Raw genomic sequence first — 19,735 nt, forward strand, 5'->3', positions numbered from 1 at the left:
TCTACTGAGGTCAACGCTCAAAAAAGTGCTGTGCCTTGGGGCATTGACAATTATTTAATTAACGAATTAAATAACCTTATTTTATTCTGAAGGCAACCGGATGTCTTAAATTAGCTAGCTCTCAGACAGGAAATTCTAAATTAGCCTATAAGACGGAGCCAAATATCTGTCTGAGAGTGGAGCCTGCCTGGCAAATTACATGGGGGGTCCTTTTTGTGGGCTTGGCCGAAAGTGGGCGTTACCAAAAGGTGGGCGTGGCCATGGCCGCCAGAAGTCTGTCAGATTTTGACAGCTTCAAATTAGTGTTAAACATAATATAACCCAATTGACTCCAGTCCTCTCTGTTTAATATATCTATAATGAAACTATATAAACTATGCATATACCATGAAGTGCTATGACTACTAGCTCTGGTCCATAGCTCTAATGCGTTTCATTTAGAGCTATGTTACTCTAAACTTCCCCGCTCGCATGAATGCAGACCAGCCTCTACTCTTTGGCGTAAATAAAAAGAACGTTTTTGCTACACATAAAAACAAAGGCGAGTTGTGTCATTAGAAAGCCTACTTTGGTAATTGGTTCTAGTTCTAGTGAACAGAAATAATAAATAAATAGACTTGATAACCTAACTGTAGGGAGTGCAAACACATTAAAGAACCTGGGGGTTATCATCTATGAAAAGGCAACACAATGAGCAGAAAATAAAAATGAACCATGTAAATACAACAAATTGAGCAGAGCACTGCAGGGAGTTGAACCCCATTCCGGTAAACCAGAAGTACCACAACCAGTGCCTTGGTTTTTGTTTTGTTTTACGAGGTCCATTCGTTGAAATGTAAATGTTGCATTGCAACGGTAAAGTAATTTCACAATTGACATTGTAGGCAATAATTAATAACGGTATGGCACCAGGCCAAAGCCATGGGGATAGAGTATGTTTTGCACTCTGAGTGAGTGTGTGTGTGTGTGTGTGTCCGTCAGTTTGTTAACAGCTAATCTCCAGCACCATTAACCCGGTCGATGCCAAATTTTGCACACACACTCCCTGGATGCCAACGATGAACCTCTGTCCCAAATTTTCCAGAACGGCCTGTATAGCACCACACATTTTTGTATGCCCTCCGAGACTATGGACTATAGCCTTTCGCTTTTCCGCGATTTAACCTTTTTTCAAATCGTGAACAATGATGAAGAATCGCGCACTATAGCATGCCACTTAATGACCTTGGGGTCATCAAGGTCATTGATATTGATCAATAACCTTGAGCAGTATAAATGACCTTCAATAAGACTAGTAAATGACCTTGACCAGTATAAATGACCTTGACAAGTACAAATGACCTTGACCAGTATAAATGACCGTGACCAGTATATGACTGACCAGTATAAATTACCTTCATGAGACTAGTAAATGACCTTGACCAGTATAAATGACCTTCATAAGACTAGTAAATGATCTTCACCAGTATGAATTACCTTGACCAGTATGCGGTCCGTGACCATGGACTATAGCCTTTCGCTTTTCCTTGATTTTCACCTTTTTTTTAAATCCTCAACAATGATGAAGAATCGCACACAATAGCGCGCCGCTCAATGACCTGAGACCATGGACCAATGAACCATGTAAATATAACACATTGAGCAGGGCACTGCAGGGAGTTGAACCCCGTTCCGGTAAACCAGAAGTCCGACACCAGTGCCTTAGTTTTTGTGTTGTTGTTCATTTACAGGTCCAGGTGTGCATACGCATGTGCGCCTGTGCGTGTGTAGGTGCATTTGTGCATGTCTGTGCACGCTTCAATGACCACTGTTGGACCCCATGGGGATCAAGGACCTCAGGGAGCCACCCATAATTCACAACGGTCACAGCGAACTCTGTTGCATCACAACTGGTGGCCAACAGTCGTAACCAACACCGCCACCGACCCACAGGAGAATACCATCGCACAGTGGTATCAGACCAACCACAATCAGCCAGCCCTCAAACCAAACCCTTCGACCTAGAAGAACTCGAAACTGCAATGGGAAAGTTGAAACCCGGAAAAGCAGCAGGGATTGATGACATACTGGCAGAAATTATACAGCACCTGGAACCTAACGCAAAGACCTGGCTCGTAGGGATGCTGAATACATGCATGGCACAGAAAACCATCCCTTCTGTCTGGAGAACGGCCAAAGTGGTTGCAATCCCTAAACCTGGCAAAGACCCATCATCCCCAAAGAGCTACCGACCCATTTCCCTCCTCTGCATCACCTACAAGAGAGGCTGCTACTCCAACGCCTCATGCCACTCATAGACACCAAACTGACTAAAGACCAAGCTGGTTTCCGTCCCGGCCGCTCCTGTGCTGGACAGAGCTCAACCTCACCCAACACATTGAGGATGGGTTTGAGGGAAAACAAATAACTGGAGCAGCAACTGGAGGGCGAAGCAAGCACGCAGGCAGCTTGTGCCTGCCTGCCTGCCTGCGTGCCTGCCTGCCTTCCTCATGTGGAAGCTGCGTAGTTGAGTTTGTGTGTGTCTTTCTTTTTCTGTCTTTCTTTCTTAGGACGAAGATCAAGGTAGACGCCGTTGGAAGGCTCAACACAAGCCGATGCCCCTAGAGATCCATCCCAAAGCTTCCCTCAGGGAGTCCAGCAAGCCAGCTAGCCAGCAAGCCCGCCCAGTCAGCCAACGCAGCCAGCCAGCTCCGCCAGTCAGCCAGTGTAGAAAGTCAGGCTGCCAAGCCAGCGCACATCAGCCCTTGCAGTCAACCATTGTAGCCATACCAGCCTTGCTCAGTCAGCTCAGCCAGGCCTCTCTCGAGGCCTGGCTCTCTGTCTGCCTGGCCCGGTCTGCCCCGCCCTGCCTTGCAGCAACAGAACCAGCCTTGCTGGCAAGCCAGCCAGCTCAGAATACGAGCTCAGCAAGCCAGCGCAGCTGGCAAGCACGCAGTTAGTCTAAACCAGTTTCAGACTGGCAGGCCAAGGCAGACAGACAGGAAGACCGAGGCGCCTAGGCAGGCAGACAGGCCAGGAAGGCAACAAAGTGCAGGCAGGGGGACTATCCGGCCTACGGCTGCGCTGCAAGGGTTGGAGCCTGGCCAGCTCCTGCTGGTCTAGACTGAGTGGCTGTGGCTGCACAGTAAGGCTGCGGTAACCTAGTCTGGGCTTGCTGCTGCACTGGCTTGCTCAGCTCGCATTCTGAGCTGGCTGGCTTTCCAGAAAGGCTGGTTCTGTTGCTGCAAGGCAGGGCAGGGCAGACCGGGCCAGGCAGACAGAGAGCCAGGCCTCAAGAGAGGACTGGCTGAGCTTACTGAGCAAGGCTGGTATGGCTGCAATGGCTGACTGCAAGGGCTGATATGCTCTGGCTTGGCAGCCTGACTTTCTACACTGGCTGACTGGCGGAGCTGACTGGCTGCATTGGCTGACTGGGCAGGCTTGCTGGCTAGCTGGCTTGCTGTGCTCCCTGAGGGAAGCTTTGGGATGGATCTCTAGGGGCATCGGCTAGTGTTGAGCCTTCCTATGGCGTCTACCTTGATCTCCGTCCTAAGAAAGAAAGACAGAAAAAGAAAGACACACACAAACCCAACTATGCAGCTTCCACCTGAGGAACCGAGACGCAAGAAAAGAACTGAGCGTCACTTGGGATGGTCACAAACTCTCCAACCATACCCACCCCATGTATCTTGGAGTTACACTGGACAGGACACTCTTCTTCAAAAAAACACCTGGAGAACACAAAAGCCACGGTCAACACCCACAATAACATCCTGTGAAAACTAGTGAACTCCCAAGTGGGGCGCAGACCCACAAACAATCCGTGCAACTGCCATGGCCCTGTCTTTCTCTACAGCAGAGTATTCCTGCTCAAGCTGGAGCCGATCACGTCACACCAAATTGGTCGACACAGCCCTAAATGACACCTGTCGCATCATCACGGGATGGGTCAAGAAAACACCTGTCCCGTCCGTGCCTTTATGCGCTAGCCGGCACCTCCCCCCGCACATCAGACGACTGTGTAAAGCTCAAGATGAATGGAAAACACAGGAGATAGACAGTGAAGTCTGGAATGAAATGATAGAGAACACCTCACACACACAGTTTCCTTTCGTGGCTGTTTACATTCGAGGGTCGCCGGTCCTCTCAAACGGAACAGTTTAACGCCATGCCCAGGACGAAAAGATATAGAGAACACCATAATGACAAATGACAAATAACAGCAGGAAGGCATGGGCCACAATCCACCGTCTTGGCAAAGACCACACCACCCATAATTCACAACGGTCACAGCAAATTCTGTTGCATCACAACTAGTGTAGGTATTGGATGGAGCCCGCACACCACAGGTATAAGAAAGACGTGATGCAGAGGAGGGAAATGGGTCGGTAGCTCTTCGGGGATAATGGGTCTTTGCCAGGTTTAGGGATTGCAACCACTTTGGCCTTTTTCCAGACAGAAGGGGTGGTTTTCTGTGCTGTGCATGTGTTCAGCATCCCCACAAGCCAGGGCCTTGAGTTAGGTCCCAGGTGCTGTATCATTTCTGCCAGTAGGTCATCAATCCCTGCTGCTTTTCCGGGTTTCAACTTTCCCATTGCAGTTTCAAGTTCTTCTAGGTCGAAGGGTTTGGTTTGAGTGATGGCTGATTATGGTTGGTCTGATACCACTGTGCGATGGTATTCTATGTGGGTCGGTGGCGGTGTTGGTTACAACTGTTGGCCACCAGTTGTGACCAAGACCGCCACCAACCCACAGGAGAATACCATCGCACAGTGGTATCAGACCAACCACAATCAGCCAGCCTTCAAACCAAACCCTTCGACCTAGAAGAACGTGAAACTGCAATGGGAAAGTTGAAACCCGGAAAAGCAGCAGGGATTGATGACCTACTAGCAGAAATGATACAGCACCTGGGACCTAACGGAAAGACCTGGCTTGTGGGGATGCTGAACACATGCATAGCACAGAAAACCATCCCTTCTGTCTGGAAAAAGGCCAAAGTGGTTGCAATCCCTAAACCTGGCAAAGACCCATTATCCCCAAAGAGCTACCGACCCATTTCCCTCCTCTGCATCACCTACAAGCCTATCCCGTCACACCAAATTGGTCGACACAGCCCTAAATGACACCTGTGGCATCATCATAGGATGCATCAAGACAACACCTGACCCTGTCCCAACACCTGTTTACATTCGAGGGTCGCCGGTCCTCTCGAACGGAACAGTTTAACGTCATGCCCAGGACGAAAAGATATAGAGAACACCAACATGACAAATAACAGCAGGAAGGCATGGGCCACAATCCACCGTCTTGGCAAAGACCACACCACCCATAATTCACAACGGTCACAGCAAACTCTATTGCATCACAACTGGTGTAGTTATTGGATGGAGCCCGCACACCACCAAAAAAAAGAAAAACAACATACTATAGTATGCCCTCCGTGACCATGGACTTTAGCCTTTCGCTTTTCTGCAATTTAACCTTTTTTCAAATCCTCAACAATGATGAAGAATCGCGCACTATAGCGTGCCACTTAATGACCTTGACCAATATCAATGACCTTGAGCAGTATAAATTACCTTCAATAAGACTAGTAAATGACCTTGACCAGTATAAATGACCTTGACAAGTACAAATGACCTTGACCAGTATAAATGACCTTCACCAGTAGAAATGACCGTGACCAGTATATGACTGTGACCAGTATAAATTACCTTCATGAGACTAGTAATTGACCTTGACCAGTATAAATGACCTTTAGAAGACTAGTAAATGATCTTCACCAGTATAAATGACCTTTAGAAGACTAGTAAATGATCTTCACCAGTATAAATGACCTTGACCAGTATGCGGTCCGTGACCATGGACTATAGCCTTTTGCTTTTCCTTGATTTTCACCTTTAAAAAATCCTCAACAATGATGAAGAATCGCACACTATAGCGCGCCGCTCAATGACCTGAGACCATGGACCAATGAATGAAATACAACACATTGAGCAGGGCACTGCAGGGAGTTGAACCCCGTTCCGGTAAACCAGAAGTCCGACACCAGTGCCTTAGTTTTTGTGTTGTTGTTCATTTAAAGGTCCAGGTGTGCATACGCATGTGCCCCTGTGTGTGTAGGTGCATGTGTGCATGTGTGTGCACGCTTCAATGACCACTGTTGGACCCAATGGCGATCAAGGACCTCAGGGAGCCACCCATAATTCACAACAGTCACAGCGAACTCTGTTGCATCACAACTGGTGGCCAACAGTCGTAACCAACACCGCCACGACCCACAGGAGAATACCATCGCACAGTGGTATCAGACCAACCACAATCAGCCAGCCCTCAAACCAAACCCTTCGACCTAGAAGAACTCAAAACTGCAATGGGAAAGTTGAAACCCGGAAAAGCAGCAGGGATTGATGACATACTGGCAGAAATTATACAGCACCTGGAACCTAACGCAAAGACCTGGCTCGTGGGGATGCTGAACACATGCATGGCACAGAAAACCATCCCTTCTGTCTGGAGAAAAGCCAAAGTGGTTGCAATCCCTAAACCTGGCAAAGACCCATTATCCCCAAAGAGCTACCGACCCATTTCCCTCCTCTGCATCACCTACAAGCCTATCCCGTCACACCAAATTGGTCGACACAGCCCTAAATGACACCTGTGGCATCATCATAGGATGCATCAAGACAACACCTGACCCTGTCCCAACACCTGTTTACATTCGAGGGTCGCCGGTCCTCTCGAACGGAACAGTTTAACGTCATGCCCAGGACGAAAAGATATAGAGAACACCAACATGACAAATAACAGCAGGAAGGCATGGGCCACAATCCACCGTCTTGGCAAAGACCACACCACCCATAATTCACAACGGTCACAGCAAACTCTATTGCATCACAACTGGTGTAGTTATTGGATGGAGCCCGCACACCACCAAAAAAAAGAAAAACAACATACTATATAGTATGCCCTCCGTGACCATGGACTTTAGCCTTTCGCTTTTCTGCAATTTAACCTTTTTTCAAATCCTCAACAATGATGAAGAATCGCGCACTATAGCGTGCCACTTAATGACCTTGACCAATATCAATGACCTTGAGCAGTATAAATTACCTTCAATAAGACTAGTAAATGACCTTGACCAGTATAAATGACCTTGACAAGTACAAATGACCTTGACCAGTATAAATGACCTTCACCAGTAGAAATGACCGTGACCAGTATATGACTGTGACCAGTATAAATTACCTTCATGAGACTAGTAATTGACCTTGACCAGTATAAATGACCTTTAGAAGACTAGTAAATGATCTTCACCAGTATAAATGACCTTTAGAAGACTAGTAAATGATCTTCACCAGTATAAATGACCTTGACCAGTATGCGGTCCGTGACCATGGACTATAGCCTTTTGCTTTTCCTTGATTTTCACCTTTAAAAAATCCTCAACAATGATGAAGAATCGCACACTATAGCGCGCCGCTCAATGACCTGAGACCATGGACCAATGAATGAAATACAACACATTGAGCAGGGCACTGCAGGGAGTTGAACCCCGTTCCGGTAAACCAGAAGTCCGACACCAGTGCCTTAGTTTTTGTGTTGTTGTTCATTTAAAGGTCCAGGTGTGCATACGCATGTGCCCCTGTGTGTGTAGGTGCATGTGTGCATGTGTGTGCACGCTTCAATGACCACTGTTGGACCCAATGGCGATCAAGGACCTCAGGGAGCCACCCATAATTCACAACAGTCACAGCGAACTCTGTTGCATCACAACTGGTGGCCAACAGTCGTAACAGACACCGCCACGACCCACAGGAGAATACCATCGCACAGTGGTATCCGACCAACCACAATCAGCCAGCCCTCAAACCAAACCCTTCGACCTAGAAGAACTCAAAACTGCAATGGGAAAGTTGAAACCCGGAAAAGCAGCAGGGATTGATGACATACTGGCAGAAATTATACAGCACCTGGAACCTAACGCAAAGACCTGGCTCGTGGGGATGCTGAACACATGCATGGCACAGAAAACCATCCCTTCTGTCTGGAGAAAAGCCAAAGTGGTTGCAATCCCCAAACCTGGCAAAGACCCATCATCCTCAAAGAGCTACCGACCCATTTCCCTCCTCTGCATCACCTACAAGAGAGGCTGCTACTCCAACGCCTCATACCACTCATAGACACCAAGCTGACTAAAGACCAAGCTGGTTTCCGTCCCGTCCTGTGCTGGACAGAGCTCAACCTCACCCAACACATTGAGGATGGGTTTGAGGGAAAACAAATAACTGGAGCAGCAACTGGAGGGCGAAGCAAGCACGCAGGCAGCTTGTGCCTGCCTGCGTGCCTGCCTGCCTTCCTCATGTGGAAGCTGCATAGTTGAGTTTGTGTGTGTGTTTCTTTTTCTGTCTTTCTTTCTTAGGACGAAGATCAAGGTAGACGCCGTTGGAAGGCTCAACACAAGCCGATGCCCCTAGAGATCCATCCCAAAGCTTCCCTCAGGGAGTCCAGCAAGCCAGCTAGCCAGCAAGCCCGCCCAGTCAGCCAACGCAGCCAGCCAGCTCCGCCAGTCAGCCAGTGTAGAAAGTCAGGCTGCCAAGCCAGCGCACATCAGCCCTTGCAGTCAACCATTGTAGCCATACCAGCCTTGCTCAGTCAGCTCAGCCAGGCCTCTCTCGAGGCCTGGCTCTCTGTCTGCCTGGCCCGGTCTGCCCCGCCCTGCCTTGCAGCAACAGAACCAGCCTTGCTGGCAAGCCAGCCAGCTCAGAATACGAGCTCAGCAAGCCAGCGCAGCTGGCAAGCATGCAGTTAGTCTAAACCAGTTTCAGACTGGCAGGCCAAGGCAGACAGACAGGAAGACCGAGGCGCCTAGGCAGGCAGACAGGCCAGGAAGGCAACAAAGTGCAGGCAGGGGGACTGTCCGGCCTAAGGCTGCGCTGCAAGGGTTGGAGCCTGGCCAGCTCCTGCTGGTCTAGACTGAGTGGCTGTGGCTGCACAGTAAGGCTGCGGTAACCTAGTCTGGGCTTGCTGCTGCACTGGCTTGCTCAGCTCGCATTCTGAGCTGGCTGGCTTTCCAGAAAGGCTGGTTCTGTTGCTGCAAGGCAGGGCAGGGCAGACCGGGCCAGGCAGACAGAGAGCCAGGCCTCAAGAGAGGCCTGGCTGAGCTGACTGAGCAAGGCTGGTATGGCTGCAATGGCTGACTGCAAGGGCTGATATGCTCTGGCTTGGCAGCCTGACTTTCTACACTGGCTGACTGGCGGAGCTGACTGGCTGCGTTGGCTGACTGGGCAGGCTTGCTGGCTAGCTGGCTTGCTGTGCTCCCTGAGGGAAGCTTTGGGATGGATCTCTAGGGGCATCGGCTAGTGTTGAGCCTTCCTATGGCGTCTACCTTGATCTCCGTCCTAAGAAAGAAAGACAGAAAAAGAAAGACACACAAACCCAACTATGCAGCTTCCACCTGAGGAACCGAGACGCGAGAAAAGAACTGAGCGTCACTTGGGATGGTCACAAACTCTCCAACCATACCCACCCCATGTATCTTGGAGTTACACTGGACAGGACACTCTTCTTCAAAAAAACACCTGGAGAACACAAAAGCCACGGTCAACACCCACAATAACATCCTGTGAAAACTAGTGAACTCCCAAGTGGGGCGCAGACCCACAAACAATCCGTGCAACTGCCATGGCCCTGTCTTTCTCTACAGCAGAGTATGCCTGCTCAAGCTGGAGCCGATCACGTCACACCAAATTGGTCGACACAGCCCTAAATGACACCTGTCGCATCATCACGGGATGGGTCAAGACAACACCTGTCCCGTCCGTGCCTTTATGCGCTAGCCGGCACCTCCCCCCGCACATCAGACGACTGTGTAACGCTCAAGATGAATGGAAAACACAGGAGATAGACAGTGAAGTCTGGAATGAAATGATAGAGAACACCTCACACACACAGTTTCCTTTCGTGGCCGTTTACATTCGAGGGTCGCCGGTCCTCTCGAACGGAACAGTTTAACGTCATGCCCAGGACGAAAAGATATAGAGAACACCATAATGACAAATAACAGCAGGAAGGCATGGGCCACAATCCACCGTCTTGGCAAAGACCACACCACCCATAATTCACAACGGTCACAGCAAACTCTGTTGCATCACAACTGGTGTAGGTATTGGATGGAGCCCGCACACCACAGGTATAAGAAAGACGTGATGCAGAGGAGGGACATGGGTCGGTAGCTCTTCGGGGATAATGGGTCTTTGCCAGGTTTAGGGATTGCAACTACTCCAGCCTTTTTCCAAACAGAAGGGATGGTTTTCTGTGCTATGCATGTGTTCAGCATCCCCACAAGCCAGGTCCTTGCGATAGGTCCCAGGTGCTGTATCATTTCTGCCAGTATGCCATCAATCCCTGCTGCTTTTCCGGGTTTCAACTTTCCCATTGCAGTTTCACGTTCTTCTAAGTCGAAGGGTTTGGTTTGAGGGCTGGCTGATTGTGGTTGGTCTGATACCACTGTGCGATGGTATTCTATGTGGGTCGGTGGCGGTGTTGGTTACAACTGTTGGCCACCAGTTGTGACCAAGACCGCCACCGACCCACAGGAGAATACCATCGCACAGTGGTATCAGACCAACCACAATCAGCCAGCCCTCAAACCAAACCCTTCGACCTAGAAGAACTTGAAACTGCAATGGGAAAGTTGAAACCCGGAAAAGCAGCAGGGATTGATGACCTACTGGCAGAAATGTTACAGCACCTGGGACCCAACGCAAAGACCTGGCTTGTGGGGATGCTGAACACATGCATAGCACAGAAAACCATCCCTTCTGTCTGGGAAAAGGCCAAAGTGGTTGCAATCCCTAAACCTGGCAAAGACCCATTATCCACAAAGAGCTACCGACCCATTTCCCTCTGCATCACCTACAAGGCTATATGAGAAGCTGCTACTCCAATGCCTTGTTGCCACTCATAGATACCAAGCTGACTAAAGACCAAGCTGGTTTCCGTCCCAGCCGCTCCTGTGCTGGACAGAGCTCAACCTCACCCAACACATTGAGGATGGGTTTGAGGGGAAACAAATAACTGGAGCAGCATTCAGAGATCTCTCTGCTGCCTACGACACTGTCCAACACCGCACAATGGTCAGGAAAAGCCTCCTCAACAACAGGCGCTTCTATGTCCAGTTAAATGACCAGAGGAGTAAATGGAAAGCCCAAAAGAACGGCCTCCAACAAGGTAGCGTGCTCGCCCCCCTCCTTTTCAATATCTACACAAACGACCAGCCACTACCCAATGCCTAATGCCAGCGTTTCATCTACGCCGACAACCTCTGCATTACGACCCAACAAGCAGACTTCCAGAAGATTGAGTCTGTCCTTGAAAGTGCCCTCCAAGAAATGTCAAGCTACTACAATACAACCACCTGAAACCCAACCTATAGAGAACACCTCACACACACATAATTTCCTTTCGTGGCCGTTTACATTCGAGGGTCGCTGGTCCTCTCGAACGGAACAGTTTAACGTCATGCCCAGGACGAAAAGATATAGAGAACACCAACATGTCAAATAACAGCAGGAAGGCATGGGCCACAATCCACCGTCTTGGCAAAAACCACACCACCCATAATTCACAACGGTCACAGCAAACTCTGTTGCATCACAACTGGTGTAGGTATTGGATGGAGCCCGCACACCACAGGTATAAGAAAGACGTTCTTTGTTGAAATACTGACAGCGTTTCGATCCATTTGATCTTCATCAGGTCATGTGTACACAAAACATACACTTTTATACTAAGGGAGTGCCCCCATTAAACAATCAAAATACCACATTTTGGTGCCCCTCCCATCACTGCAGGTGTGACACGTCAACCCTGAGTGAGTAGGTGGGGACCCAGACATATTGATGTAAATATAGTCTGTTCAGAAATTGTAGTGCCTCTCATAGAGCTTGTAGGTGATGCAGAGGAGGGAAATGGGTCGGTAGCTCTTCGGGGATAATGGGTCTTTGCCAGGTTTAGGGATTGCAACTACTCCAGCCTTTTTCCAAACAGAAGGGATGGTTTTCTGTGCTATGCATGTGTTCAGCATCCCCACAAGCCAGGTCCTTGCGATAGGTCCCAGGTGCTGTATCATTTCTGCCAGTATGCCATCAATCCCTGCTGCTTTTCCGGGTTTCAACTTTCCCATTGCAGTTTCACGTTCTTCTAAGTCGAAGGGTTTGGTTTGAGGGCTGGCTGATTGTGGTTGGTCTGATACCACTGTGCGATGGTATTCTATGTGGGTCGGTGGCGGTGTTGGTTACAACTGTTGGCCACCAGTTGTGACCAAGACCGCCACCGACCCACAGGAGAATACCATCGCACAGTGGTATCAGACCAACCACAATCAGCCAGCCCTCAAACCAAACCCTTCGACCTAGAAGAACTTGAAACTGCAATGGGAAAGTTGAAACCCGGAAAAGCAGCAGGGATTGATGACCTACTGGCAGAAATGTTACAGCACCTGGGACCCAACGCAAAGACCTGGCTTGTGGGGATGCTGAACACATGCATAGCACAGAAAACCATCCCTTCTGTCTGGGAAAAGGCCAAAGTGGTTGCAATCCCTAAACCTGGCAAAGACCCATTATCCACAAAGAGCTACCGACCCATTTCCCTCTGCATCACCTACAAGGCTATATGAGAAGCTGCTACTCCAACGCCTTGTTGCCACTCATAGATACCAAGCTGACTAAAGACCAAGCTGGTTTCCGTCCCAGCCGCTCCTGTGCTGGACAGAGCTCAACCTCACCCAACACATTGAGGATGGGTTTGAGGGGAAACAAATAACTGGAGCAGCATTCAGAGATCTCTCTGCTGCCTACGACACTGTCCAACACCGCACAATGGTCAGGAAAAGCCTCCTCAACAACAGGCGCTTCTATGTCCAGTTAAATGACCAGAGGAGTAAATGGAAAGCCCAAAAGAACGGCCTCCAACAAGGTAGCGTGCTCGCCCCCCTCCTTTTCAATATCTACACAAACGACCAGCCACTACCCAATGCCTAATGCCAGCGTTTCATCTACGCCGACAACCTCTGCATTACGACCCAACAAGCAGACTTCCAGAAGATTGAGTCTGTCCTTGAAAGTGCCCTCCAAGAAATGTCAAGCTACTACAATACAACCACCTGAAACCCAACCTATAGAGAACACCTCACACACACATAATTTCCTTTCGTGGCCGTTTACATTCGAGGGTCGCTGGTCCTCTCGAACGGAACAGTTTAACGTCATGCCCAGGACGAAAAGATATAGAGAACACCAACATGTCAAATAACAGCAGGAAGGCATGGGCCACAATCCACCGTCTTGGCAAAAACCACACCACCCATAATTCACAACGGTCACAGCAAACTCTGTTGCATCACAACTGGTGTAGGTATTGGATGGAGCCCGCACACCACAGGTATAAGAAAGACGTTCTTTGTTGAAATACTGACAGCGTTTCGATCCATTTGATCTTCATCAGGTCATGTGTACACAAAACATACACTTTTATACTAAGGGAGTGCCCCCATTAAACAATCAAAATACCACATTTTGGTGCCCCTCCCATCACTGCAGGTGTGACACGTCAACCCTGAGTGAGTAGGTGGGGACCCAGACATATTGATGTAAATATAGTCTGTTCAGAAATTGTAGTGCCTCTCATAGAGCTTGTAGGTGATGCAGAGGAGGGAAATGGGTCGGTAGCTCTTCGGGGATAATGGGTCTTTGCCAGGTTTAGGGATTGCAACTACTCCAGCCTTTTTCCAAACAGAAGGGATGGTTTTCTGTGCTATGCATGTGTTCAGCATCCCCACAAGCCAGGTCCTTGCGATAGGTCCCAGGTGCTGTATCATTTCTGCCAGTATGCCATCAATCCCTGCTGCTTTTCCGGGTTTCAACTTTCCCATTGCAGTTTCACGTTCTTCTAAGTCGAAGGGTTTGGTTTGAGGGCTGGCTGATTGTGGTTGGTCTGATACCACTGTGCAATGGTATTCTATGTGGGTCGGTGGCGGTGTTGGTTACAACTGTTGGCCACCAGTTGTGACCAAGACCGCCACCGACCCACAGGAGAATACCATCGCACAGTGGTATCAGACCAACCACAATCAGCCAGCCCTCAAACCAAACCCTTCGACCTAGAAGAACTTGAAACTGCAATGGGAAAGTTGAAACCCGGAAAAGCAGCAGGGATTGATGACCTACTGGCAGAAATGTTACAGCACCTGGGACCCAACGCAAAGACCTGGCTTGTGGGGATGCTGAACACATGCATAGCACAGAAAACCATCCCTTCTGTCTGGGAAAAGGCCAAAGTGGTTGCAATCCCTAAACCTGGCAAAGACCCATTATCCACAAAGAGCTACCGACCCATTTCCCTCTGCATCACCTACAAGGCTATATGAGAAGCTGCTACTCCAACGCCTTGTTGCCACTCATAGATACCAAGCTGACTAAAGACCAAGCTGGTTTCCGTCCCAGCCGCTCCTGTGCTGGACAGAGCTCAACCTCACCCAACACATTGAGGATGGGTTTGAGGGGAAACAAATAACTGGAGCAGCATTCAGAGATCTCTCTGCTGCCTACGACACTGTCCAACACCGCACAATGGTCAGGAAAAGCCTCCTCAACAACAGGCGCTTCTATGTCCAGTTAAATGACCAGAGGAGTAAATGGAAAGCCCAAAAGAACGGCCTCCAACAAGGTAGCGTGCTCGCCCCCCTCCTTTTCAATATCTACACAAACGACCAGCCACTACCCAATGCCTAATGCCAGCGTTTCATCTACGCCGACAACCTCTGCATTACGACCCAACAAGCAGACTTCCAGAAGATTGAGTCTGTCCTTGAAAGTGCCCTCCAAGAAATGTCAAGCTACTACAATACAACCACCTGAAACCCAACCTATAGAGAACACCTCACACACACATAATTTCCTTTCGTGGCCGTTTACATTCGAGGGTCGCTGGTCCTCTCGAACGGAACAGTTTAACGTCATGCCCAGGACGAAAAGATATAGAGAACACCAACATGTCAAATAACAGCAGGAAGGCATGGGCCACAATCCACCGTCTTGGCAAAAACCACACCACCCATAATTCACAACGGTCACAGCAAACTCTGTTGCATCACAACTGGTGTAGGTATTGGATGGAGCCCGCACACCACAGGTATAAGAAAGACGTTCTTTGTTGAAATACTGACAGCGTTTCGATCCATTTGATCTTCATCAGGTCATGTGTACACAAAACATACACTTTTATACTAAGGGAGTGCCCCCATTAAACAATCAAAATACCACATTTTGGTGCCCCTCCCATCACTGCAGGTGTGACACGTCAACCCTGAGTGAGTAGGTGGGGACCCAGACATATTGATGTAAATATAGTCTGTTCAGAAATTGTAGTGCCTCTCATAGAGCTTGTAGGTGATGCAGAGGAGGGAAATGGGTCGGTAGCTCTTCGGGGATAATGGGTCTTTGCCAGGTTTAGGGATTGCAACTACTCCAGCCTTTTTCCAAACAGAAGGGATGGTTTTCTGTGCTATGCATGTGTTCAGCATCCCCACAAGCCAGGTCCTTGCGATAGGTCCCAGGTGCTGTATCATTTCTGCCAGTATGCCATCAATCCCTGCTGCTTTTCCGGGTTTCAACTTTCCCATTGCAGTTTCACGTTCTTCTAAGTCGAAGGGTTTGGTTTGAGGGCTGGCTGATTGTGGTTGGTCTGATACCACTGTGCGATGGTATTCTATGTGGGTCGGTGGCGGTGTTGGTTACAACTGTTGGCCACCAGTTGTGACCAAGACCGCCACCGACCCACAGGAGAATACCATCGCACAGTGGTATCAGACCAACCACAATCAGCCAGCCCTCAAACCAAACCCTTCGACCTAGAAGAACTTGAAACTGCAATGGGAAAGTTGAAACCCGGAAAAGCAGCAGGGATTGATGACCTACTGGCAGAAATGTTACAGCACCTGGGACCCAACGCAAAGACCTGGCTTGTGGGGATGCTGAACACATGCATAGCACAGAAAACCATCCCTTCTGTCTGGGAAAAGGCCAACGTGGTTGCAATCCCTAAACCTGGCATAGACCCATTATCCACAAAGAGCTACCGACCCATTTCCCTCTGCATCACCTACAAGGCTATATGAGAAGCTGCTACTCCAACGCCTTGTTGCCACTCATAGATACCAAGCTGACTAAAGACCAAGCTGGTTTCCATCCCAGCCGCTCCTGTGCTGGACAGAGCTCAACCTCACCCAACACATTGAGGATGGGTTTGAGGGGAAACAAATAACTGGAGCAGCATTCAGAGATCTCTCTGCTGCCTACGACACTGTCCAACACCGCACAATGGTCAGGAAAAGCCTCCTCAACAACAGGCGCTTCTATGTTCAGTTAAATGACCAGAGGAGTAAATGGAAAGCCGAAAAGAACGGCCTCCCACAAGGTAGCGCGCTCGCCCCCCTCCTTTTCAATATCTAAACAAACGACCAGCCACTTGAAACCCAACCCATCAAAAACCCAACTATGCAGCTTCCACCTGAGGAACCGAGACGCAAAAAAAGAACTGAGCATCACAAACTCTCAAACCATACCCACCCCATGTAACTTGGAGTTACACTGGACAGTTTAACGTCATGCCCAGGACGAAAAGTTATAGAGAACACCAACATGACAAACCCTACACTTAAACCCTCTATATTTAATAAAAAACAATTCTGGACAGGAATCCTGTATTGCAGGGGTGCCCAAAAGGTACATTGTGATCTACCAGTAATCACAAAGGCTGTGCAGGTAGACCATATGGCATGCCCCTGTATATAATCTATCACTTGAATTAAGGTGACTTGACACCAGCTCAAATGTTGCACACAAACATCAGTAGCAAAAGTACAAAGTTATTGTGACAGTAATAATTGCTATAGTGTGTGTTCAGTAACAGGAATATTCCTGTCTCTCCAGCTCTTTAATAAATAGAAAAGGGTTTAATCAGGAGTTGTAGTAGCCACAGGATAATCTAAGCGGTGGATATTGCTCTTGTCTTCATGTCTTTATGTATGTAAATTGTCTTGTTGTTTGTGTCAAATGCGTGTATATGTGTTCTGCATATACTTGGCTGCTGTGTTGCAAGATAATGGGAGTTACTGATACTATGGGAGTGAATGGGAGTGAAAGGGAGGTACTGTTACTATGGGACTGATACTATGGGAGTGCATGGGAGTGGATGGGAGTGAATGGGAGGTATTGTTACTATGGGACTGATACTATTTGAGTGAATGGGAGTGAATGGGAGGTACTGTTACTATGGGACTGATACGATGAGAGTGAATGGGACTGAATGGGGTGTACTGTTACTATGTGACTGAATGGGAGTGAATAAAAGTGAATGGGAGTGAATGGGACTGAATGAGAGGTACCGTTACTATGGGACTGTGTTTAACAAAAAACTGGAGAGACCGGGAGACCTCTGTTACTGAACAAACACTATAGCAATGATTTTGTCACAATATAGAGCTATTTAACACTGTTACTGAACACACACTATAGCAATGATTACTGTCACACTATAGAGCTATTTAACACTGTTACTGAACACACACTATAGCAATGATTACTGTCACACTATAGAGCTATTTAACACTGTTACTGAACACACACTATAGCAATGATTACTGTCACACTATAGAGCTATTTAACACTGTTACTGAACACACACTATAGCAATGATTACTGTCACACTATAGAGCTATTTAACACTGTTACTGAACACACACTATAGCAATGATTACTGTCACACTATAGAGCTATTTAACACTGTTACTGAACACACACTCTATAGCAATGATTACTGTCACAATACAGAGCAATTTAATTTAGGTAACCAAATTGACCCCAATAGTAGATCTTTACACTCTCAATAGTTCAATTGTTGTTAAGCATCTGCTTAATTTCCAAAAAACTACACAATTAGAGAATGTAGAAGATTGCTACTTTTGATCCTTGGATTTTATAATGCTGATTGTAGCATAGCGATAGTGGTTAGTGACTGAGCTTTGTTAACATGAGTGCCCGGGATCGTTTCCCACCAATTTCAAAGAATGTTTGTTGCTTCGTGCCAATTCTCACAGAATGTTTGTCCTTTTACCTACCAGACAATACTCTTCTCACCTCTAGTCGATTATTTATTCAGCGTTTGAGCCACGGACCAACATTTGAGGCCATCTAGTCTCTCAGACCCATTTGAGCCACTGACCACCATTGTGAGAGTCTATTAATGTGAAATGGTGGTCCGTGGCTCAAACATGTTATCACTTTTGAAGTTACTTGTTGTGTTTAGATATGTAAATACTACTCTTTAAAGCCGTGTTTCGGTAGTCGAGTGGGTACTGTCGACGGTTAGTAAACATTGAGGCCGGGCATAGTTGTTTATAAACCTTCGACACTAACCATTCGGCTACTGAAACACTGTTTTACAGTTTCGTACAAACATCATATATAAACATCATAACAAGTAACTTCAAGTGATAGACGTTTGAACACACAAACAACAACAGCGTTAAGTATTAAATAACATTTATCACTTACTTGCTCCGAAGACCGATGGTGACGTGGCACTTCCAAACAAACACTGACCAAACCTACCTCCACGCGTCTCTTCCGTATTTGAGGGCGGCGGCACTTCCTTCCGGTGTGAGGCCACGCCCGCGAGATTTAACCGGGAATCTATTGTAGTCATATTGTAGTCATATTGCCCCTACAGTACGTTACATCCGGGTCCCTTGGTCCCATCCGCTTCTAATGCAAAATAGCTACATATGAACGCGTGAATCTTTTTTTTTTTTTTTACAATAACGTTATTTGTCAGAAAGGAAGCCATTGAGGGTTAAAATGGGTCTTAATGCTTCCAACTCATATAACTGTCACCAACAACACTTTTAATGATATTACATGAAGCAGACAGCCCTGTGATGAAACCTTTAGCATTACACTGTGGTTAATACGTTTTTATTCACAATGGAATGTTATTGTACTCTTAATATATCATGGTGTAGAACAGCACAGTAGATTCATATTTCAATCGATCTGGGATGTTAAAATTGTGCAAAACTCTGTTCAATGAATGGCCTCTTCTGCTACATTAAAATTACTAAACATTAAACGTTACTTATACCTGTTATTGAGACTCCTATAGAGCATGTTGACATGGATAGCTTGGTTAGTAGTATCTCTGTTAGTTAATGCAGTTTGATTGATTCAATTAATAGCCTATTTTATTAGACAAAAATGTAGAAAAGTAGTGTCATAGAGTGGAAAATGCCATTTGGTTTAATGTCACAGAATGCAGTGCCACGTAGAGCAGCATGATAAATGGTTAACTTTATAGTGTGTTCAAAAATGGCAGATCTGCAAGTTCAGTGTCTTGAATGAGATGTGCTGTGAGTTTGCATATCTGCTATTGTCCAGCATAGGACCGTTGCACAGTGAAGTATAGACAAGGCTTTAGGATTTATAAGTCGTTTTTAGAATATAATAGAATATTCACTCCAGTGAATAGCATTTATCCATTTAGATAACTTTTTGATGTTATTTAATTACTTATTTTTACACAGAAACATAATGTGTGTCTTTACAATAACTGTAATGTAATAATAATACTAATAATGTAATGTAATAATTATTAATTAAATAACCTTATTTTATTCTGAAGGCAACCGGATGTC

General features: G+C 47.3%; 1 protein-coding gene across 1 annotated transcript in view; it reads left to right on the plus strand.

Annotated features, from left to right (window-relative positions):
- fam83gb (family with sequence similarity 83 member Gb) overlaps positions 1–19,735 on the plus strand; it is a 106,703-nt gene that overhangs the window by 27,837 nt on the left and 59,131 nt on the right. The gene's annotated exons all lie outside the window — the stretch shown is intronic.

The sequence above is a fragment of the Protomyctophum parallelum genome, assembly GCF_964188405.1.
Source record: "Protomyctophum parallelum genome assembly, chromosome: 5".
Taxonomy (NCBI): Eukaryota; Metazoa; Chordata; class Actinopteri; order Myctophiformes; family Myctophidae; genus Protomyctophum; species Protomyctophum parallelum.